Here is a 24742-nt window from a genome sequence, read left to right on the forward strand (position 1 = left end):
TATTCTTTATAGACCAGCAGGTAAACTTGACAATTAAATGCCTGTCTTACTTTTCCAGCAGAGTAAGGAGGAGAGGAAAGGCTGGATATGAATTCTCCTGAAAAGGAACCCAGCATTCATATTTCTATTATAATTCTGTATTCATGGCTCATGCACTGCAGTGATAGCTAAAGCTAAGCTCACAGCAACCTCTATTCTGCCAAAATCCTTCAATCCTAATAATTGTCTATCCCTGACCGGAACTAAAGTTGATTTCTAAGAGAAATATGTTTTTTATGGGAAAGGGAATTCATAAGGAAGACAGGAAGGAAGGACTGCATTAACTGCAATTAATTAATACAGACAGCAACTGCATCAATCACAAGGAGATTTAGACTACGGTGAGGCATCAACACAATCTGCACTTCTTGAGCACAAACACACGGCATGGAGAAACATGGTATGGAGAAACAGTGACCAAAACAGAACAAAGAAAATGCTGCTAAATAGAAGCAATGCCTTCACTCAGAGATAGAACACTTACCTTTTTTTTTCCCCTGTTTTTTGCAGAGGAGATGACGGAGTGCTCCAGCTCGTGCCGTGCTCAGAGGCTGCTCTGACAGAGCTGCAGGAAGAGCTGACGAAACCACGTGCAGTCCTAAGTGCGGTGAGCTAAAATAAGTTCTGTGGGCACAACTTCATCAGGCTCCCCAAGTGGGCACTTTTAGTTGGGTGGGCACAGAAAGCAGAGGCTGCCCACTGCCAGCAGAGCACCTAGCAGGAGAAGCAACCTTAAGAAAAAAAAGAAGTTTGCTGTCAAATTCTGTCACTTGTACAGAGGTGGCAGGTTGCTTTTGTGACTGCCAAGACTCTTGTTTGGGCTGCTGTTTTGGGTGTGCACCTGAATCACTGCCCCGGAGGGACAACCCATGAGCTGCCCGAGCCCTGTGGCTGCTCAGGGGCAGGGCACCTGCGGGAGGTGCTCATTTCTACCATGGAGGTAATTCCCACTCTGCGTGTGACACATGAACTCACCTGAATACATATGAATTGGCTGGGTGTTGATAAATGGGAAACAGAGCCAGATAAAGGGAGTGGTGATAGGAGGGAGAGCCTATTTTGTTGACAGGTAGGATAGAAAAGGCTGAGAATGCTAAAGATTTGATGGTGGTTAGAGTACCTTCTAGAAGAAGAATTCAGTTACAGGAGTTCCGTAATAGATAAGAACACTGATAAGAAGGAGCATATGCTCTTTACCAAGTGCCCTAGTTTAGGCTTTATGTGAAGGAGGAAGAAGATCCCAATGTTACATTGCCAGGCTAGACCTTGTTTGTGACACCTGTTCTATGTGCTGTTGCTGATGCTGTGTGTCACTCAGTCAAAGTCAGTTATGACCAGATTTATTAAGTTTTCAGGCAACTTCTCAATCAACTCCTACAAATTCCACTTACAGTGAGGTGCTTACAGGACTCCACAAGGGTCTGCCAGGACTTGCAGACTGCTGAGGGCTAAGGTGGGACAGGAAGGAACTGCAAGGTGGCAACCTAAGGCAAGCAGAGAACTGAGTTTACTTTTGGTATCTGTATTGAAACATTTCTTCTGAAAATTAAAGAAATGCTTGGTATGTACTTTCATTCTGGTGTAAAAAAGTTACTTTGGTTCTGCTCTGGAGAAGGTTTCTAGGGATGGGTCTTTCTGTAAAGAGCAATTTATTCTCAGGAACCCAGAAGGAATTGGGGAAAAAAGAGGCTGAAGTTGGTTTCTATCTGTGGAGGAGAATAGGTGAAATTTCTGTCTTTCCCAGCACAGCTTGACTGGACATATTGTTGGAGCCAGTCTGTGCACTGCCTCAAACATGTGATTTCATGTTGTTCCTTTTCTGAGTAGAAATGAAACCCAAAGGAAAACACAATGAATGAATATTTTTTCTGAGATGACTGCAGCTGATTTGTCTTTGTATTTGTCTTTCATTCACACATGTGGGATAGAAAAGAGCAGGGTGCTCTCAGACCTGAAGAGCTGGAGTTTTCACAGAGACCAGTGGGCTCCTTTGTGGTATTTGTGATGTACCAGTTCAAGGTTCCCATTTGGCTGCAATCAGCTGTGGGGTCAAATACCTGCCTGATTGTTTTCTCCCTAATGTTTGGTTTAGGATAGTCAGAGACACATTTGCATTTTCCAGCTAGATTCTATGATGAAACTTTGAAAATTGCATGGTCCTCCATAGGGAAATGAGAGATTACACATCTTGAATCTTCCAATCAGACTTGAAAATTATTACTATTTATCTTCTTCATGCTTCTTTCAGCAGTACAGCCCCAACTGACATCACCTACAACCGTTCCCCTGAAAGATTAAGACTGATACAAGATATCATGTCAGAAGATGCTTTCAAAAAATTTTCACAAGATCTTCTGTAACTGGAGATGAACACCAAGCTAGATCTTCTGTGGGTGGCAAAGCCAAACCAAACATTGCAAGTAAGTTTACTCTGTTTTCAGTGGAGATAATACAAGCAGTACAGCAATAAAATTTTTGGTATGAGCTGTATTGCACTGACATCTTACTTAGTAAAAAAAGATCAGATGAAGAACCTTTTAAAGAAGAGTGCAGAAACTCCCTGGCCAAATCCAGTTGAAGTAAATGGAAATGTTTCTTTTAACCTAGATGAGTTTGGATTGGGCATTTTGAGAATATTTATTTCTGCCATTTAATTTCTGGGTGCTATTTAGCTAGTTGCCTTTAAGGTAGCATGTTCAAGCAAGGTAAGCTGCATAGGTGATATCTTATATGCACTTTCCATCGTTTTCCTACTGAGGTACAGTGACTATCCAAACAATAGAGAAAAGGGTCCAGCCTTGTTTTAACTCAGTTCTACATAACACAGATTTTTTTTTTTTTTTTTTAATTTTCACAGCTATGATAGAGAAACTATGAACTAACTTTCATTTAGAAACTATCAAGAGAAAAGCAGGTATGATATTTCTCTGTCCCACTGCGTATGAAAATACTCTGTGTTAATGTTATCTTCCCCTGGTTGTGACCAACAAGAACCTATAAATGGAGGAAATGTCAGATCATCTGCCTCTCCTTCCTCCACCTGCAACTGAATACAGCACTGTGGTCATGTATTGCAAAAGATTACCCAGGAAGACAATTTTGTGCAGTCATGCACCTTTTTTGTAGGTAAACAAGGTTAATTTTTCTTGAAAAATGATAGAATATGGCTTTAAATTTGCAGCATGGGAAGTGAGGAAATGAAAACAGTGTCTTGAAGTACAGGTCTTAGTAGGAAACAGCCAAATGTCTCTTCTCATGTTACCAGGCAGTGCACTGAAAGGGGACAGAGCTGCAGACTTGTCTGGGGAGTGCAGTGTATACAGGATGGCAAAAAGGACTTCCTTAATCATAAAAAAGGCAGGAAAGTGCCCAAGAGTCTCTCTAATTCAGCAGTGCCCAGGGGCTAAGAAGCACTGAATTTTGTTCTGTGCTGCTGTGGCTGAAGCACTGCTTGCCCCTGCTGCACTGGTATGATACAAACTGTGCCTAGCAAAGAATCTTGGTAGCTTGTGGTTCAAACTTGGGTTGTCTGTGACAGTGGCTGTGATGCTGTTGCTCTGGGACAGGGACAAAAGCTGGCCAGGGTGCTTTTTTAAGTCTATCAGGATCAACCACAGGTTGGATCCCTCAGACCAGAATGTGTTAAACTGCTAAAACCAAAGGTCAGCTTCCTGCCAGCCACTTCCTACCTGCAGAGTCTTTCCCTTACACATGAGGGCATACACGTGCCACCCTGGCAGCTGAGTGGCAAAACCATTGAGCTGAGCCCAGCACAGAGCTTACATGGATTTCTGTGTGACCATGCATGCCCAATCCATAGTGTGCAGTCTGCAGGGAATGCAGAAGCCTTCCAGTCCTACTGCTGGAGATTAAAAACATGGGGCTGTCAGTTGCTAAGATTTTTGATTCAGTGGCTTTCCTACATGTGATGGGCAGGATTCCTGCTGCTTAGTCAGGCTGCATAAATGCTTGCATTTCCTGTCTGTGTTGGAAGCCCTCCTGCTTTAAGTTTGCCTGTTTTTGTGAGTGCTGTGTAGAAATTTGGCTGTTCTCCTTTTTCACTGGTGCAGTGATGTACTGTGTGCCTCAGGGGTGGAAATCCACTAAGTTGAATATGACTGATTATGCCCTCACCAAGGAAAGGTCTCTCACTCTGAAGAGAAAAGCTCTATTTATGTTTGACAGTCCTACCCCGTCACATACTGGGATTATTATGGTCCCTGTTAGGAGCTCGCTGGCAGAGTGCAGCTGGTTGTCACACAGAGCTTCTGAGAGACATTTGACACCACTGACTTCTCTGGAGCAACAACTTCATCCTCTGTGTGGTAAGAGTGGAGAGGTGCCAGTCTGGACCTTAGGATCCTTGGGACAAGGTGGGGTTGTATCTAACAGCTTCTTTGGGACACCCTGCTGCCAGTGGTGTGGCCAAAGCTGAGACAGTGAGTGTGCTGCTGCAGCTCAGGGAATTTGGCTCCAAACTTTGAATTCAGTCTCTGAGCATGTGTGTTCCCAAGCATCCCAGCCTATCCACTTTGTCCTTTCATTCAGCCCCAGCTGTCAGAATAAAAGTAAACTGAAAATATAATGAGTTAGCAGACACCCACCAGTACTCGCCATGCTGTGCCACAGGCTCAGCTCTGCTGCTCACGCCACACGTGCTGCCTTGTGACAGGTATGTCTGGCTTTCTTTTCTTATGAAAACCCTTCCTTTTACTAAGAAACTCTAACACCCACAGGGGTGGAAAGGTTACAGTTGTTAGTGCATGGGGAGGAAAAGGGTGCGGTTCAAAGAATACTCATTTCATATTTTTTTTACAAACTCAAACCATCAGTAGTGCTGGGCCAAGACCTGAAATCGGTTTAACCATCACAGATCAGAGAGAAGTTCAAGCTGGTTTTGCATCTTATGCAAACAGCTAAAATGGCTACCCAAAGCTCTGTGCTACTGCAGGACTCTTATATTTTTGGATATTAAATCTGGGGTTAATACAAAAACTGTGTCAACCATGGAAGCAAAGTAATAAAATTCATCCTCCCATTCTGAATCCCAAGGGAGTGGAGTGGCTGAAGAACAAAGAATTGACATACGCAAAGTGCCTTGGACAAACTTGCGGTTCAGATAAACCAAATCTCACTCAAACACTCTGCTGTAAGTCCAAATATTTTTTTTTTTTGCTACCGTTGTGCCCTTAGCCTCCTTCAGTTTGCTGTGCAGCCAGGCCAGACCCAGCTGATGCAGCAGGGATTCAAAGGGCTTTGGTGTTTACATTGCATCAGCTCCTGCTGTGCTCAGGGACCCTTGCTGCCAGCTCTCCATGGCAAAGATCCCAGCAGTCCACTTTGTAGAGCTGCACCAAACCCCCGAGGTGGGTGGCTTTAGGAAGCTGGTACCCTGTAGGGGAGGATGTCACAGAGCTGGCAGGCGCCCACTGGGTGACCCCAGCATGTCTGTTGTGGGACTGAGCACTGAGGGGCACCTTAGAGAAAAGCTGCAGACAGGAAAGCAGGAAATGTTTTGCAGAACAGAGATAACATAGAAAATAATGCTCTGTAAATGGTTTGATTTACTGATTTACATGTACAGGGGCTGCCATGTAAGCACACAGGAAAAGGAAATGGAACGGAGGAGGAGGGGGAGGAAAAAGGCAAGAGGACAACAAAAAGGCTGGCCGGTTTCATTGGGAGCAGTACTTTATGTGCTGGGTTTTCTCCTGAGCGTGGTGTGTTGTTGAGGTCTGCAGTCACACAGGGACACTCAGGACTGTGAGCCCTTTTGTTGAAAAGGATGTCTCTCTTTACCAAAATGTGCAACTTGCATCATCTTGGGGTCCTTCTGCACTGAGAATTCCCTGATGTATACAGCTGGAATCACCCTGGGCATGCCAGACCTTATCTAGAGCAAACCAGGTCCTGAGCCACTGATCTGAACTTCAGCTGTGTGATGGAGTAGTCACAGAGGGTAGAGCTGTGAGCCCTGTGCTCTGTTGCTCAGACTTTCTCAAAAAAGGGAAGACTTCAGAGGTCTCTGTGACTTCCTTTGGGGTGAACCCTCCCTTGACACGAGCCTCAGCAAGCAGTGGGACGCACACTCCTGCCAGCAGCAGGTCTCTCTGCAGAAATGCTGTGCACAACTGATTTTTGTGAGCCTTTGCCAGGCTTTCTGTGGTCCACCTGTCTGCACCTCAGTGGGGGAGCTGACAGACCTGGCAGGCTCTATTTTACAGTTACTTGTTTCTTAATTTGATCCATTTCCTTTATGTCACTGACCTCCAATGGGGAAACTGAGGCTCATATGTTGTTGGTGAGCTGGATGATGATTCCATTTTGCAGTGGCCAGGCCATGGAACCATCTCCTGCAGCTGGATGGTTACCTCTGATGTCTTTTTTGAGGCATCTCCTCTGAGTCTTTGGGGGTGCTGGTGGGTGTGAAAGACCCCTTCCAGTCTCTGCTGGAATCATTTAGGTTGGAAAAGACCTCTAGGATCATCCAGTCCAACTGTTAACCCAGCTCTGCCAAGTTTACCACCAAACTATGTCCCTAAGTTCCACAACCACACATTTTTTGAACACTTTCAGTGATGAGTTCAAAAAATGTACTGTTATAAGCAACTCAATATTTTAAAGAAAATAAATTACCTGGTGAAACTATTATATTAAGCCTCAAACTAAAGTGAAATATTTAGTGGGGCACGTATTTGGAGATATTTGCTTCGCTTTTTCTCAGATAAATTCCCTGATACAGTCTGAAAAAAAAAGTATGGTCTTCTGTGAGATTTCTAGATATGTGTACACCCAAAGGAGAAAGAAAACTCAAGCTTTCCCCCCTCCTTTCCACCAGTTTTTCAGATCCTCTTACTCCATCATAATAATGGAACAGACAAAAGAAAAATCTACTGGAAATCACCCTTGAAAACACTGACTTTTGAGCTCTGGCACATTTTTCCCAGCATAAATATATCTTGCTATAAATTTGTCTTCCTATAGGCACCTGGGATTTTGTTCTGTGTTCAGCAGTTTGCTTTCACTTAAACAATGAATTTACAGCCTAATTTTCCAGGCATGATTTCTATGCCCTCCTTGGTGCTGGGAATGTACTTTTTGAAGGTTCATTTGTGAAGCAACCATTTAAATTGGAAAGATTCTTCAGCATTAAAAAGCATCCCTTCCATCATCTTTTCTCTTGACACTAGCAGCTTCAATCATTTTGTAAATCAAATTACTCATGGAAAGACAGCTTCACCTGGTGCTGGAGTGGCACAGGCACATTTTAACACGTGACACTGGGGATGGAAAGTCTGTCTGTCTGTCTGTGGTGCGTGAGAGTGACACCTGCAGTAACTTTTCTGGAGTGAGTTTGCAGAGTGGAAGCAGGTGGACTTTGACACCACAACTCTCTGTGTACTCCAGGCTACCCAGATGTGCGATGCTTTTGCATGAAAACTCTGGTCAGCCAAACCTGCAGGTTTCAACATTTTAAGAAATGCAAATATTTTATAATTCTCTGCCAGCTTTGGTAGTGTGTGTTGTCAAGTAATGGGAAGAAAATAGATACAGCTCAGTTCTGGACTCATCTTGTGGTCTCTTTTCATTAATCTCATCTCTGTCTTGAGTTTTAGTTTTCTTTTAGTTTTTCTTCAGTTTTTAGTTTTCTTTTTAGTTTTTCTTTAGTTTTTAGAATTTCTGTGAATTCTTTTAAAGACTTTCTTTGCATATATTTTGAGATGAAGTGGCAAAAAGATACTGTAAGAGACCCAGTTATTATAGCAAATTTTAAAAAAGCAAACAACCAACTATAGATATCTACATATAATGAGACATGAAAATCCCACAGTTTTCCAGAACCAAATGGCAATGCTCCCACTGACCTGACTGAATGAAAGTGTCATGGTGTGCTGTGCCAGCATCACTGCTCAGGTCCCAGGAAAACAGGATGACTGGCAGGAGAAAGGCAGGCTGCAGGCCAGCTACACCCTGGAGCTGCAGCTTATGGAATGCACACAGCAAATACATGGGTGAAAATAAAAGGTGTCTTGTTATGCTGCCAAGCACCAAAGAACACAGAAATGTAAGCACACCCATAAAATATATCTCTCATTCCTCTGCAGGGGCACTTTCCTGTCTCATCAGCTTGGGTGACATCCTGGCACTTTCAGGAATAGGAGGAAAGGGCTATGAGGACAGAAGAAGAAAGATGGCCCAGAAAGAATGCAGCGTCTTTTCTCTGCTTGGTTTCAAGATATTTGAGATACATGCCTAGATGTCAGTGAGGGCTCTGGGCAATGACAAGCTCATGTCTTCTACAGAGAGATGGATGTGAATGTCTGCAGGTAGCTGCAGGAGCAGACACTGGTATCCTATACCTAGTTTTGGGTGCCCTGGAGAAACCTGACATTGCACAGCCAGGCAGTCCCTTTGCTCAGGACTTCTTTAAAGACCAGGAAAACAGGTTGCTCCAAAAAGCTTTTTAGCAATCTAAAGGCAGAAAAACAGGAGGAGAAAGTAAAATCTGCTGTACTGTTTATAAAAAAAGATACCTTCTGGTGTTATCTGTGATAGTTCTCTGGTTCCCTTATAGTGTTTGTTGTAAAAAAATTATGAACCTGTCATGGTAATCTAAGATTTGTGCCCTTTTCCCCAGCAACGACATTTTCTGTTAGGACACCATCTTGTGTCTCCTGCTAGAGGGAGTCTTAGTAGAAACATCAGTGATAGAACAAAAAAAAAGAATGAATCTGTTATGATGTCTAAATCTTTTTGAAAAATGGCAATAACATGCTGGTATTTGCTCTTCAAAGTATTATCCATTATTTGGAAATGAAGGAGCAACCTCTTGTAGTTAAAAGCCTTATCAAGCTCAATCACAAAATCGAATGAAAAGCTGTATTCAAATGCAACCTAATTTATAAAGTGAATTATTGCTTTATTGAATAAGAAATTTAAATAATCTAAAATGAAAAATCAGATTCTATCAGTTTTTAATCTTTCTTTGGTAACCACCAGATTACAAGTAGTCCCTAATTCTGTGTCTGCTACTGAATTTCAGTTCACTTTATTTTAGCATATTTGAAGGGAGTTTGTTTATGGTATAACTGATGGGAAATTCCAGACGGAAAGGAGGAGTTAGTACATACAGAGATGGACTCTGTGCTGTTCTTCTAAGCCTTGGTTTTCTTCTGAGAAGGAAAGAGCAAAACAACAACACCCTTTTACCAGTGCTTTTTCATCTGGTTGTGTGGGTGGTATGTTGAAATAATAGTTTGGTGGAGATTAAAGAAAAGCGTGACTGCTGTGTAGCTGCTATCAGAAGGGGGAATCCCAGCTCTTTAAAGAGTGTGCACAACTAGACGTGAGCAGTGTTATTATAGGGTTCAAAAGAAAAACCAGCCCAAACAATCTCCTTCTCACCAAACCTCCCCTGGGTTTCCAGCATGTGGAGCAGTGGGCCAGGTCTGTGACTGGGAGATCTCTGCCAGCGTGTGGCTGCTGAGTCTGCTGGGTTAAAGCATCTCCTGCAGAGATGGGCAGCTTTGCTCTGGAGATCCAAAGGATGGAGAGCCCACCAGTCCCATGATGCGTTTGGTGTTTTGTCCCAGTTATCAAAGAGCACTGATGAAATCTCTCCTTTCTTCCAGTCTGGACCCAGCAGAAGACAGTGTGCTGTTGATGTAAAAGGAATACACCTGCTTAATACATAAGGAACACACCTATTTCAACCTTCCCACCTAAAGCAAAGCAGTCTTTAGTTCCTGGTGTTTTCTTCAATGTATATTCAAGGTACAAAAAAGGGCATAACTTTGCAGAATGGCAGACACCATGAACCCTCCCCTTTTCCAGACCACATTTAACCCACAGTCTGTTTCCTCTCCTTAGCAATCACACTTTTTGTCATCTGTGGTAGCTAGATACCTACAGATTAGTCTTCCTACGTGCCAGTGCTGAGCAGTAAAGCACCTCAGCAGTCTCACTTTAGTGCCTGGTAAAATTATGGAGATTAATCTGTGAGTTGTTGAAGAACACTTGGAAGACAAGGCAGACACTGGTCACAGCCAGCACAGGTTTGTGAGGGAAAGTCTTGCTCAACCAACTTCATTTTTTTTTAAGACAAGGTAGTCAGTCATAATAATAATCTTTGATCAAGGGAAACCAGTTGATATAATCATTTTGGATTCCAGTAAAACTTTTGACATTGTCTCTCACAGGATCCTTCTGGACAAAATGTCCAGCAAACAGCTGGATAAATACATATCTATGATTCCATGACTCCCCAGCCAGTGTCAGGTTCCTGTGGGTTCCTATGAGGATCTGGGTTGCTCTGGAGAAAGGGCATGATGAAGAGAGGAGGGGTGGTGAGGCCTGTACCTCTCCCACTGAAAGCAGGCCAAATATGTGGAAAATACATCTATGTTTCAGAAGGGAAGCAGTTGGGGAACTGACTGTGGCTGGGGAACTCAGCTCTCAGAAGGAAGTCCCAGTTGCTGGTGCTGAGACTATTTTTGTCTTTTAACAGACAACTGTAATGGATCAAATGGAAAAGCAGCCCTGACAGCTGGGTCTGAAACATGCCTGCTGCACATGCACGCTGCCAAAGGTCATGCTCAAGGCCAGACCTGGGCTGGCACAGTTAGAAGCCTGTGGTGATAGGAACTCAAGAGCAAGTGGTGTTTTGTGAAAACGTTTGTGCAGTTAGCCTACATGCAGTCACAGTAAACTGAGAAGAGATTTCATGTGATGGATAAAGCAAATAAAAGACCAAAGAGCAGAGTGAGTCCTGAACCTCATACAGGGTGATGTTTGCTCTGGTCTTTGCAGGTTTGCTATTGCAGGTAGTTCATTGTTTCCTCTTTTCAGATTCCTTTGAAGAGTGCACACATGGGCAATGTGCAGTCAACAGAAGGCAGCAAGAGTGGCTTTCCTGGGAAGCCAAAGGTTTCCTAGTTTGAAATCCAGCCTCCAGTGGTGCCTCAAAGCAGCTCCTGGGGAGGAGCAGTGTAAGGGGGGCAGCACCCAGGGTCCTCTCCCCACAGCTGCTCCCTCACTCCACGAGTCTGCATGTCAGGGACTGTTTCAGCAGTGGTCTTTCTACTGCTTTGCATGAGCATGGAAATGATTTCCCTACACCTCTGCCTACCTCTAACACCATATACACGCTCACAGTTCCTTTATTCCCTTTTCTCATAGTGCTGTACTGGGACCCTGTGCTGTGCCATTCATTAGTGTGTGCAATCTCTCACTTCTCCAGCTCTCACATCAATTATGGGATAACTTTTGGTGCTTTACAGGACACAGCATTGTTCCCTGGTACAGCCTTGGAAAACCCTGAATCTGTCATGTCTGGGCCAAACTCATCAAAATAGTAACTCAGTTTGGCAAGTAATTCTTGTTCTTTGAAAGATGCCAATTACCATTTCCTATTAATTTCTCTTTGACTGTACTTACCCAGCTCATCTGTTTACCCATTTGGAGTATTGATACATTGTGAGCACTTCTTCAAATGGAAGTGGGAGAGAGATTATGTCATCTCTTCTGGGAATGCTAATTATCCATAGTGCTTGTTTAAAATATTTTTCCCTAGTAGATCTTGCTTATGAGACTCTTGATGCAACTGAGCAAAAATGTCCATCAGAAACCTTGTGTTATATGTGCACATGTTCTTACTTCTTTCTGAATACAGACAAATATCTATTTAGTACTTTTTTTTTTTAAATTTCCATCCATTTTACTACCAGTCTTTAGTGGTATTCCTGCACTATTTTTAAACTTCTTTTGTTCTTAGTAGAAGAAAAATTACTTTCTTTGCTCTGTTCTGAGGTGTTTCTATATAGTTCTAATTTTACTTACTAATTTCTTTCAGTTACTTCAATTTAAGTTAACTACCAGCTGTTCCACATTTCACAGCTGTGATTGCTTTTCAATTTCACATTGATTCCTTCACTTTGCTGCTGAACCAGGATGAGATTTTAAGTGTGATCTGTTTGCACCCTTGACTTGGAAATCCCGACTTTTTGACCATCTGATAAGCCCTTCATCAAAGGCCTGAACTTTCATTTGGGTTTTTCTACCCACATTTTGTCTAGCAGTGAATCTGGATAGTAATTTTCCTTTGAGCTTGAGAATGTACCTTTTTAATGCTGAGTGTTTAGGGCAGACAAATAATCAGGTCACAATCAGGTCACAATGATGCCTGGCATTCAGAGGTCAACAAACTTTCTACCCAGAATTTGGTTCACCAAGGTATGTTGCAATGAACACCCTCATCATGGGTGTGACCTCATGGGTTAAAGAATTCACTCAAATGCTATTTTTCTATTGGCTATTTACATCTCTAGCATGTGTCTCCCACGTGGAGCTCTGTGTGCATACAGAACTCTTCTGTCCACAAATTGGATGAGGGTTAAATGAATAATGGGTTTAAAGAACAATCATCCTGCCTTTTGACTCTGTGACTTTGTCTGGTGGTCTGTAGCAGATCATTCTGCAGATACTCTCCCTGATCTGCTGAGCATCTTGTAAATCTGACCCAGCAGCTCACAACTCCACAGTGGTGCTAAACAGAACTGCCCCCAGTCTGCCCTTCCTAATCCACAGTTTTATTTCAGTATCAGACAGTCATCTCGCTGAGCTTCCGTGACATCAGCTGCATCAAGTTCCATCACAAGTAACTTTCTGTTCCTCTCATTTCTTACTGGCCCTTCTAGCACCTATATAATTGACCACAAGTTCTCTTTTTTCATCATTCAGTGCTTTCATCATTCAATCAGCGAGCTGTTGTCTGTGTGTGGAGTTGCATGACACACATTCTTGGCAGTATTTGCTGTTGCTGCTCTAACCAGCTCTCTATGGCCCTCTCTGAAAATGTGGGCGACCCACATTTGACACTATTTTTTTTTTCAGCTTCTGATGTCACCCTTCCTCCTCAAAGACAGGAGATAAGCAAAAGAAAATCTGCTTGCCTCATACCCATTGTGCTGGCCATCTACAGCTTATTCATGAGTTGTTCTGCTTTGCTTTGGTACACCAGAATTTGGTCAAATACAAATCTTTTTTTTGTGTGTTCAGGCTATTATTTTGTGTCAGATCTGGAAGGATGAAAACAAGAAAGACCTGAATGCTCATGAGAAAACCTTTAGTTTTAGGAGGTTTCAAGAACAGTTTTGCTGATCTGTTGATACATGTGAATATTGAAAAGTGAAACTGCTCCTGAGTCACATCGTTGTTACAGTAATGGAAAATGAAACATCATCTGTAGTATCTGGGTTGAGGGAAGGTGGCTGTGAAACAAGCTGTTGTGGTTGGAATGTCTTTCCAGAAGGAGGAAAAAAGGAGGGTGTGAGACAGTAACAGTGAGTGTGTATGGGGAGAGAAACACCATGGGCCAGAGAACCTCCCACTCTGGGAGCTGCTGCAGAACGTGGCAGGGCAGTGTCCAGCAGCACAGTCCCAGCTCCTGTCTCCCAGCTCCCAAACCATTGCAGGGCAGCCAAGTCCACTCAGGACTCACCCAGGTGGAGAAGTCCTTGGTTCTGGCTGCAGAGCCTGGAATGGATGAGGGGAACATAATGGAAATCTTGAGTCAGGTAAAAGCATCCTCCGTGTACAGGCAGAGGGCTGCTGAGGCAGAGAGAGACCAGGATCCCATGGATGCTGCATTATGGGGTGTGGAGAGGGTCAGAGTGAGTCTTGAGAACAGTAAGGAATGTAAGGATGGAGAAGAGTCATCATTTTGCTGTGTCTAGGAAGTCAGGACAAAACTTGTAGGTATTATGGCCTGAGTAGGCACAAAAAGAAAAGGCAGGAAGAGTGGGCTGGTACAGGGAGGTAAGGGGGGTTTCTATAGCCATGGCATCTGGGATGGAAGGTTGGGGGGGAAGAATTTTGTGCTGCTGAAGGCAGGGATGGTGAAGGAGGTGTGGCAATTATTAGTGTAGGCAAGATGAGAAAAGCCCCAGAATGGTGATGCTATAGGCAAAGGTAGGAGTTACTGAGGTAAAGGTAGGAGGAGAATCTGACTGCAAGGAGAAGTTAAGGAGACAGGAGAAGAAAAGGAGAGTGAATTTGTCATGAAAGAAGGCATTGGCAGGAAGGGAATGGGTCTAAAAGAAAGGTTTATGTAGGAAGAGCAGTCTTTGAGCTGCTCTTCCTGCAAGAACATGCAAGGGACGTGCAAGGTCAGAATAACAGTGCAGATGAAAATACCCTTCTCAGTAAAGTAGTTGCTCAGTGATGGGGAATAGGGATCAGTCTGCCAGAGGAGGGACTGGCAAATGGGGATGGCACCTTCACTGGCAGGGCCTGCAGAGCTGATGTGAGGGGCAGACACCAAGTCCAGCTCCTGGAGCAGACTGGGCTGAAGGTTCACCAGGGTGGATCTGGATGGAGTCACCACTGGATTTGTTAGCTTCTCCTCAGGGATGAAAATGGTAAGGAGGAGCTTGGAAATAGATACTGGGCAGGTGGACAGGCGTTATCAGTTATCCTGGGAGGTGAAGCATGAAGCCACAGGTTTTTGGAAATAAGATGTAACTACAAGAGAGCTGAGAACACCTTCCTCAAATGGGGAAAGGGCTGGGAGAGCTACCCCAGGGCTTTAAGGAAATGAACCGAGGAGCTCCCCCCAGCAGGGTGTTAGGAGAACATCTAGTGGTGGCCCGGAGATTTGTGGGGTTTCCCTCCATCCCTGTGACTGGTGGCCTCATGGTATCTTCCCAATGACTCAGAGAATTTCCCGAGGCCCTGCTGAGAGCTCTCTCTGCATGCATCAAAACTGGTTTGTGGTTGGTTTCTTTTGAGCATCAAAACTGCAAAAGAAATTTTCTAGCTCCTCTCTGTCTGGGAAATGGAGTAGTCACTGGGAAAGCACATGTCAGATGGGAACTGGGTTGTCTGTGTGTCTCTGCCAGCTTGTGTGTCCCCAGGCAGGACCTTCTGGGTGGCTGGATGGTAACACCTACAGCCAGGGCTGTCACCACCTGGCCAGGGTCACAGTTCCAGGTCCGAAAGGCTGCATGAGAGACTGAATGCGGCCCTGCTTTTGGGGGGAAAGATAACTTCTAATACTTAAAAGTAAAACATTCTAATTTTTGCTACTTTACTTCTTTACTGCTCATGGATAACCACCACAGCTCTTCTGTCCTCATGGACATGTGTTTCCCATGTGTCCAAAAGATTCGCATGGATAGAAAAGAACATCTCTATCCAGAAAGCCTCTGGGGAGAAAACCTCACCCTGGGCCAGGAGCAGCTCAACACAGCTACCTGCTGCTGTTATCAAGCTGCTTTTAATTTTTCCCTTGGCTATTTATTACAGAGACCCCTCAGTGCTGGTGAGGAGCCTGTGTGTGCTCTTGGTAAGCACTAGGCTGGTGTTCATTTACATTTTCTCTGTGTTGTGGCAGGCTGGCTGCCTCAATAAATACCCTCAAATGGTTGTTGCCCGTGCTGAGATTCTCTTGTCCTTGTGTGACTGAAGGGATATCACACACTTCCATGCAGAGGACTCAAAGGAGGCACAGAAAAGCCATCAAAATGTATTCATCCAAAGAGAACCCTTCACAGCTTATGCAGTCAAGGATAGCTTCTTGTTTTTTCTTGAGTCACTCGTAAAACTATTCAAGCTACTCAGGGATAGAGAAAGTTATCAAGGAGTTTAAAAGAGGCAAATGCAGACATGTCTTGGCTGTTCAGGCTGCACATCCAGCCTTTTTGCTTGTAGATGGAATGTAGCTGTTTCCATGTTGAAAAAATAACATGACTAAGATGTAGTGTGTTTGAATAATAAAACAACCCAGTCTGGGCCCCACTGAGTGAAAGCAAGACTCAACTTGTAACATGTGGCTTCGAACCTCTGAGTGATTGGTGATGTTTTGTCTGAACCTCTCAAACCATAAGAATTCAGGAATGGCCCAGGCCAGCTCTACAAGTACTGTTCCTGCAGAATGAATATAATCTTCTGGGCACAGTATCACAGAATGGTTTGGTTTGGAAGAGACCTTAAAGATCATCATGTTTTAACCCCCTGCCATGGGCATGGACACCTCCCCCTAGACCAGCTTGCTTCCCCCATCCAGCTTGGAATGGGCATGACTCTGTTCTGAGCCATCAGTCTGTCCTCTTGGTCCACTCCTCACAGCCACAGCTCCTCTTGGCTATGTCTGTCTGGGATGACCTTGATCTTGGGAAATGTTCCATCCTAACCAGAAAAGGTCTGAGGCTGTGGGTACAGTCAGCAAAGTCAGGGAGGCCCTTGTGAGCTTTAGGCTGCAAAAGTGGAATACAGAAAAAGGTTCATGTTCCTCTGTGGCTGTGGCTTGAGCCAACAATGAGAAAAAAGTGGGGAAGAGTAGTGCCAGCTTTAGACTTTGAGGCTTTTGTTGTTCTGCCCAGGTGCTTTTAAAAGAAAAAAACCATGAAGGTCACAAATTTAAAAGAATATCCCGATGTCTACAAGGCTGTGATTGATTCTAAGAGGTGACTTTCAGCTGTCATTTCAAAGTTCTTGGACAGAACATTCTTGGGGAGCAGTAGTTTCATTTGAGTGATTGACACCTGTCATATTAAAAATGTGGACTGGTGAGGATTCCATTTCCAAGAATGGAGACTATTCCCTTGGCCCAGAAGAGAGCTTAAAATCACAACCAGGCATTACTTTCCCAGGGTTTGTCCTAGATTTTTAGAGCTGGTATGTAGTCTCATCCCACCCAAGATTTTATAGAGACTTTGTTTTCCCCAACTCAGTCAATATATCTTTCTTAAACCACCACTACCTAAATAAAAATTAATAATAATAATAATAATAATAATAATAATAATAATAATAATAATAAATACATATAAACAAACCTGCATCCCAAAACCAGATCAATTATTCAGGGTGCTTCCTGGGTATAAAATCTCTGGAGTAGCAACATTTAAGAGGCTGTGGATCAGCTACTTTGCAGTGTCATGAAAATTTCATGCTCTCTTGGCAAGGAAGTTAGTGAGTCAGGCAAATAAGCTCTCATGCTGTCTCCCTGACCTGGATACAGGCTTACACAGTTTCAGATTACAGCTGTATGTGTGTGGCTCAGAGAGGAGGGACCCAAGTGCATTCAGGCCTTTGACATCCAAGGAGTCTGAGTTTCAGATGTTCAACACCATTAAAAATGTTTCGAAAATTTCAGCCCTGGTGACCCTAAAAAAACCCAAACTAATAATGTTATCATTATCAAAAAAAAGCCTTACAGACAGATTATTGGTTTCTGAATGCAAAGGTTCAAGTCATGCACAGAACATCTACCTGACAGTAACTTTATTGGCCTGCTGGCACTGACTCCTGCTCCTGGCCATGACTGCTATAGTCTCAAGGCTGCGTGTCTCACCTGGTCTGCAGAGTGTGTCTGGAGGTGGAAAAGAAGTGGAAACAGAAAATATGTCAACTGGTTGCTAAAACATTGAAGTTAAAAAAAAGCCAGGTGGGGGGAAAATGAGGGAAAAGAAAGAAGAAAAAGCAAAACAGTAGACCCAGCAGGCAGGTTTAGCCAAGAAGAAGCAATGAGCACAAAGTGAGAATCTGAATTTTTGAGTTACAGCTTGGTTACACCGACTCTGCTGTACTGTGTTGCTTTATTTGCTGCTCCCGGCTGTCACACTCCCACGCTCTCCTGCAAGGCATCAGGACCAGTTAATTCACCTCGCAAATCGCTTCTCCGATGGGGCTGTGCTGGGGATGCTCCAGCCTCGGGCTGAAGGTGCCGGCTCTGGCCAGACGATGTCGTGCTAATCCCGCGGATGCTCGGCAGCCGGGAGTTTATCTCCCCAGCCACAAACACTGCAGTGGAGGTGCCTTCTGTCCTGCTGCATTAATGTCTTCCCAAGCTCTCCTTTTTGTACCAATCACACAGCACAGAAGGTGCCATTAAGGCTTTAAAATTTAATGAGCTCTAATAAAACCTCTCCCTGTGATAAACAACCCAAGAACAGGTTATGCTGCGGGAACATTGCATCATGTGTGCCTTTATATCTTTCCCTCTTCTCTAACTGCATATTCCCAATCACTTTAATAGCCTTTCTGCATCTTTATGTTGTGGAGTTAGTGCAGATTAGCTCCATAAAGGTAGGTAGGTGTCTAATTGTTTAATGTGGGGTACCTGCCCCACCTAGCTGGAGCATTTGCATTCCTGACACGCTGATAAATGCAAACCTGCCTAAACCTTGGCTTGGCTGAAATGATCATGCCTAAATCCTGCTTGATGACTTCCCAGCCCACGGAAACAAACGGGAAGTTCATCCTCCCTCCTGATTTGACCAAGAGTTCATCCTCTAAATTTACAGGGTGCAAGAAGCTCTGTAAGTGGCTATATCCCATAAGCTTTCTCAGCACATCAGTGTTGTTCACTGGAAACAGATGGTACTGGTCTAAGCCCTCTCTCAGGCTGTTGGAAACCCAGACTGAACTTCTATTTCCCATGTAGAGCCTCTCATGTCCTGAAAACGTGCTGTGAGCAGCCAACTGTTAGATCCTCTGGGGTCTGGTCTCAAAGTCTCCTGTTGAAGCTGTTCCATGTGGCATAAATAATTAAAGATTCACCAGACCAGAGAGAAGTGGAAGATGGACTCTCCTTCCCCATGGTCAGGACACTCATGTGTGTAATGTGAGAAAACCAAGTTGTAGGTTCCTGCTCCAGTGAACAGCTAACTAGCAGCACAAGTTGGACCAGCTCCAACAGGAAAGGTTGAAACCCCTCTTCCCAGGACCATCCAGGGCCTGCTCATTTGGGCATTTCCATGGACCAAGAGAAAGAAAACCAAAAGCAACCTGCAAAATCTTCAAGCCCCTTAACTACTGATTAAGAGCTGAGCTGTCTCTGTGGGAAGGACCTGAGCTACCTCACATGAAGCCTGAAGGATGAGGGGGATCAGAAGTGTCCATCCAGCTCTGTGTCTGTCTCCAGCCTTAGCTGAAGGCAGGTTCTGGTGGAAGAGCAAAACCACAGGGTAACTCTTTAATGATACCTTCCCAAGATACACACTGGATGAAAACACCTCACCTATGTTCTCCACGGTTTATTCTTGTGCCATACCCAGTTAGCACATTTCCTACAAACTTTAGCCCCTTATTTTCCTTGTACCTGTGGCAGAGGGCTGGACAGCCAAATCTGAACTGGGACATCCCTGGCGTGGCCGTGTGCCTCAGGAGTGAGCACAGTAACTTGTCTGCAGGTTTGCTGCTGTGCAGCACTGAACATTGTGCATGTCTGAGGCTCACAGGCTCCACCACAGCACCTAAGTCTGGTTCTGTGGTTTGCCACTGTAAGTGACACCAGTCTCTACTGTTTTTTGCCTGATACTTTACTTTAATGACCTAGATGTGCAAGACTGTCTGAGGTGATTTTATTTTAGTCTCAAATTGTGTTTGCTCATTTTGCAAAAAGAAAGGAGAAAATAAAAAGTGTTTCTTCTTGAAATAAGCCTCCAGCAAGTGTTCTCTCAATTCCCCAGTCTGATGCAACAATTTTAAAGAGGAGGGAAGGTGTGGAAAGAGAGTCAGTATTTTCCATTTGGTATATTTGGACAGAAAGGCAAATGCCCAGGTCTGAAGAAGAAAACTCCAAGCTAAGTTTAGAAGCTTCTATTTCAGACTTGGAAAACTGCAGGAGTATCTGAATCTGTCCAGATCAGTAGTGAAGCTAATGAAAAGTGTTTCTTTGCAGAATTTCCCCAAAGGATATCCTTACATCACCTCAGCTGGCTGTGACACTTGGCAGAAATGAGTGGAGCTGCACAGGTGTTAAAACTCAATAGTACACTGAAAACCAAGGGTCTCATGTAGGCTCCTTGTTAGGAAGGTTTTTAAGCACCTTTAAACATGTTTGCAGTTCCCCTGATTTCAAGTCAAACTCCTTGCTTAGCACATTAAAAGGCAGAATGGCTTCACTTTGGAAGCCCTGGAGACTTGGAGAAGTCGTTTGACCTCCTTGTGTCTCAATCCATCCAGAACACAAGAGTGAAAAATAAACAGCACCTCATTAAAAAAGAAATAGATAGTGTGACTGACCTGAGCTTGCCTTGGTAAATAAATTCCAAAGCCATAAAACTTCTTGAGGAGCTGCTTTGCCCCTTTGAAACAACACCCACTTGAGGCACTCTCTAAACACCGTGCTGGGGGTGATGCAGAGTAATCGCTGAGGAACTCTTATCATTATCTGCCTGTCAAGCCCCCATACATTCTTCCTTGTCTGAGCTAAGCAAAAATTACAAACCAGTGACAAGAGCTTCCAATAAACACCAAAAGAGACTGATTTACCCGGGAGCTTTCCCAACTGTTCTTGCCACGCAGAAGCATCACAAGGTCAAATTTATACCTCTGTCCTCTATTCCCAAAGGACTCACCTTGATAGTTCAGCTAGCCAGGGTTTTAGGTGCTGCTGCTCACAGTGCTGTTTGCTGGGATGCCCTGTAATTCCTTGGTAAAGAGCAGGGTTTGTGAGGCTGGCATGAACAGTTGGACTGGATGATGCTGGTGTTAAAGTGGGTATCTTCCAACTCAGGGTATTCTGTGATTCTATGAATAAGGAGCAAAACAGCCAAGGACTTCTGGGAGAAGGGTCAGAGGAGTGATCTGGGATCTTGAAGATGAAAAGAAACAGTCAACCAAAGTTTGGGACTGGCCTGAGTCTCTTTAAGCACTGAGATGACAGTTTGTCTGAATGAAAATCAGTGCCTCTATTTCAGCATCAAATCTGAATGCAGAGTGGAAAAGTCCCATGGGTGTAAAAGAAAAAGTTGTCTCTAGAAAAATATTTGTAGGGAGTTCACCACAGATGGGGATGGGTACTGATGTAACAGGATTGAAAGTGGGGAAAGGCTCCATGTACCACACAACCAGGTGTAGCATGATCCCCTGGCACATCACTGCTTCAGAAACAAACCCAATGCATAGGAGCCCATCACACAGAGCAAACTTCAGCTTCCTGCCCAGTGCAGCCTGGATTATCTGCCCATGGATTACCTTCCCATGACCTGAAACTCTCATCCTGCCCATTCCCTCATCCCTGGATAGCCTCTGTCTTTGGGAATGCAACCTGCCAGGGGTCACATGAAGAGATTACAGCCTAGACATTTAAGCTACATCAACACCTGTTCCTGTGCTGTGTTCTAAAGGCAGGATGGCAGCAGGATGTTTCCCCCCATGTGCAAACAGAAACCTTCCTGATGAACTGTGGTCCCATCAAAGGGAAGTGCAGACTTGCTTTTCAGTAGCTGCAGAATCAATCCTTAACTAATGGAACTGCTGAGGAGAGATAGTTTCTTGGCATGGCCCTTCTAGGCTACCTTTAAATTCCTGTGTAATTAAAAAGAAGCAAGGAAAAAACCCCAAACCACAACAAGCACCACTGTTGATTGCTCCCACTATGTTTAATGAAGTCCTAAAGATTAGAGAAATGTGCAGAGAAGACACCTGAGCATGGCAGACCAGAGCTTGTGGGCTGTACTCAGCTGCTGCTGGCACTGCACGCAGCCAGTGGGGCTGCAGAGGATCTCTAAGTGATTCAGGTCACTTATTATCCAGAACAGTGAGGCTCAGGTACAGTGAGTGGAGAGAAACAACTGTGGCACTTACATTAGGTACCCAAATGCCCTTTACCCTGGGCAGAAGGTATGATTTTGTGTGTCCTGACAGCTCCTCTGCCTTCTGCTTAGCCAAGTGAAAGGCTCCGTCACAACCAGATGTTGTGATGAGGATGGAGTTTTGCCTTTGATTTTTACCATCTAAGCAGCTGTGTTGTGCCTCTGAATGAGTTGGAGATGCATTTGGAAAGCAGCTAAATGGTAATCTCCGCATTTGAGGGCAATCATGTTTATTATTTAATTTTGCTGCTTAGTATTGCATGACATTATTCATCTTGGGGTGGAGGGACAATTACTGAGAGAAGTGCAGCATTCCAGACAGAAGAGTAAGTTAGATTTCCATGATATAAATGTACTCCTACATACAGTGCAGTGAAAGGACCTGTTTGCTCAGGATGAATGAAAGTATTTTGCTGGCCTCCTCTCACAGCAGCTCATCTCGGGCCATACCCTGTGGGCTCTTGCTCAGATGGGTTTCTTGATGCTATCACTAGCAGCAGCATACCTGCAAATGTCTTAGGGGTACAAACCTTGGCCAAGCCACCCCAGGAGCCCGTGGAGTTATCCTGACACACTCTGTTTTCCAGCTCGAGCTTTTTTTGGCAATCTGGGTGACTTCGTGGGCAGATTCCCCAGGCTTGTATGTGCTGAACAATATTTAATGGGACATCTTGGGGAGTAAGAGACCATTCAGTCTGAGTGGGGACTTGGGACTGGCCATGACTTGGAAATATTGCATGTAGTTAAGATCTACACACTCCAGTGAGATAGTTAATGTGGTTAAAATCAATGGGCTGTGCTAATTTACCTCAGCTGAAGCCTGCATTTCACATGGCTTTTCAGTACTTCTTTTAAACTCTATTAATTCCAATGTTTAATTGCAAACAAACTAGATGACGGATCAGTTAAAGAAAAATATACTGTAAATGGTCAAGGATTTAACCTGTGCTATCTCTATGATTCTTATGAAGATCTTTCAGACCAGTTATTTGCATATGTTAAAATCTAATTTGAATTGTTCATCACATAGAACTAGGTAAGTTTTTTTTTTTTTAATGAGAGATGTAACTTCAGGGCACTATTAAATTCTAATTAAAAATCAGTCAAAAGCACCCTTTTCTTAGTGTTTGTGCCTGCAGCAACACTTCCACTGTGGTATCAAAAGCTCAGTTCATTACTTCTTAATTAATTTTGCCTTGAGAAGCTCTAAGTTCTCAGAGGACCTGTTGGGTTTTTAGAGTGTTGTCTACATGGTGTTTGCTTGTACACAGCAGCCACAATGACATTCAGATCAGGAATCCTTACCCATGTAATCCAATTTGGTACAATGTCTGCAGCCTGCCAGCTTTTGGGAACCTGAAAGATGCCTGAAGTTCACAACACAGAGGATATCCTGCCTGGAGCTACAGGTATGGTAGGGATTTTCCCATCTCCCTATTCCCAGTGTGTCTATTTTATAGTTGAAAAGGTTGGTATACAGGTTGATTGATTTTTGTGTGTGTGAGGGTTTTTTTTTAAGTTTGTTTTTTTGGGTTTTTTTGGGTTTTTTTAGTAAGGAAGATCATGATGAATAGGAAACTAGTCTTGCTCCTGTCCCCAAAGAAATCTTGTCTGAAGTACTTGAGTTGGCCAAGATTTTTTCCCTCTACCAGGCTACTGGAGATGTGTATGTTTGTTTTTTTTTTCAAGATAAGTATCCTGCAATCCAGATCTCCCACTGCAAATGATTCATTTCCCCTCTTGGCCTGGCTGTGTGTGCACGTGTCTGGTGGTGGTGAGCCAGAGCTGACCAGTGCCCTGGGACAAAGAAAGGAAAAGAAGGTAAAAGGGCGGAGGAGAATAATCTACCCAGTCTCAGGGGACATTTTTCACTGGTTTAGGGCATTTCCACCAGAACAGTTTTGATAATGAACAGACCATAAATGTGCTTGGGGTGGCTTGAACATCCGAGCATTCCTCGAACTCTGCAAGACAAGGGTTTGGCAGGAGAGTGTGAACCAAACTTGCAAATGTTCCCCTGAGCTGGGCCAAGAGGGACATCTGTAGCTGCTGTTTGTGCCAGGAGGGACCTGGATGATATAAATTTCTATTAGGAACCTTTGTATTAAGCCTAGTTTGCACAAGCAGACCCTGTAACTATCAAAGGCAATAGTTCAAATATGCCTTCATGTGTGTCCAAGTCTTCGTGCTGCAAGGCACAGAGTTAGATGGGTGGGGCTGAGGGAGCTGTGGAAAAAACCAGTATAAATTGGGGGTGGGGAAGGCTTAAAGTGAGATTTTGAGGCAGTGTCAGCTTCCAGCTTTCCTCTTGGAGAAAGTGCACAGAAAAAAGGGGAAAAAAATTAAAAACAGAAAGGAAAAAAACCTTGATGAGTGGATGTGAGCAAGGTGGTTTTGATTTTGGGAGAAGCCCCCATCTTTCCTCAGGTTATCCTGTCCTTTTCTTCAGCAACTTCAAAGAAAGCTCCCCTTTCCTCTTCTCAAATGGTGATTTGGGGACAGAACAGTGGCTGGATATTTTGCTCATCCTCTTCTCTGCTAGTGATGGTGAGGGGGACTGAACAAGAAAACACACTGGGCAGCTTAAAAATTACCCTCTCAGTTCTCTGTTTTCAGAGCCTGTGCACATTGGCACCAGCAGAAGCAGATCTCAAGGCTGAGGTCCTGAGCCCTGTCTGCCCCTTTCCTCTTGCCAGAGCCACATGTAACAGCAGACTGGATGGATGGATGGATGGATGGATGGATGGATGGATGGATGGATGGATGGATGGCTCCACATCTAAGTGGTCTCATTTCATGTTGTGGAGGCCAGGAGAGGTTGAAAATCAATACCAAGTTTGGTTCATAAGCTGCAGAGTTTGATTCTCCTGCTATGTCACAGAGTATCAACACTCAACAACAAGCAGCTACCAGCTGAGATGAGCATCCAGCTGAGTTCAGAAAGCTGCAGCCCAGCCTCTGTCAGGGAGAGATGCTCATTATTTCTTTCTGTCCTCAGAAAAGAGACAAAGCTGAAAACCTTTGATGCTGCAGTTGTAGATGTGCTCAGTCAGTGTGTGGCCGTCAGCTGTGGCCGGAGCTGTGTTGTGCCTACACAGACA

At 44.1% G+C, this 24742-nt stretch overlaps 2 long non-coding RNA genes across 2 annotated transcripts in view; one reads left to right on the forward strand and one right to left on the reverse strand.

Moving 5' to 3' along the window:
- Nucleotides 1-658: 658 nt before the first annotated feature.
- LOC131589553 (uncharacterized) overlaps nt 659-24742 on the reverse strand; it is a 63101-nt gene continuing 39017 nt past the window's right edge. The window contains exons 2-3 of the long non-coding RNA XR_009279772.1: nt 9445-9696; nt 659-770 (exon numbers count right to left, since the gene is read on the reverse strand). This is a non-coding gene — a long non-coding RNA (uncharacterized LOC131589553). The remainder of the gene's footprint in view (nt 771-9444; nt 9697-24742) is intronic.
- LOC131589558 (uncharacterized) lies at nt 5113-23454 on the forward strand. The gene is made up of 3 exons (XR_009279778.1): nt 5113-5188; nt 22979-23050; nt 23331-23454. It is a non-coding gene; the product is annotated as an uncharacterized LOC131589558 (long non-coding RNA).

Source organism: Poecile atricapillus, chromosome 1 (assembly GCF_030490865.1).
Source record: "Poecile atricapillus isolate bPoeAtr1 chromosome 1, bPoeAtr1.hap1, whole genome shotgun sequence".
Lineage (NCBI taxonomy): Eukaryota > Metazoa > Chordata > Aves > Passeriformes > Paridae > Poecile > Poecile atricapillus.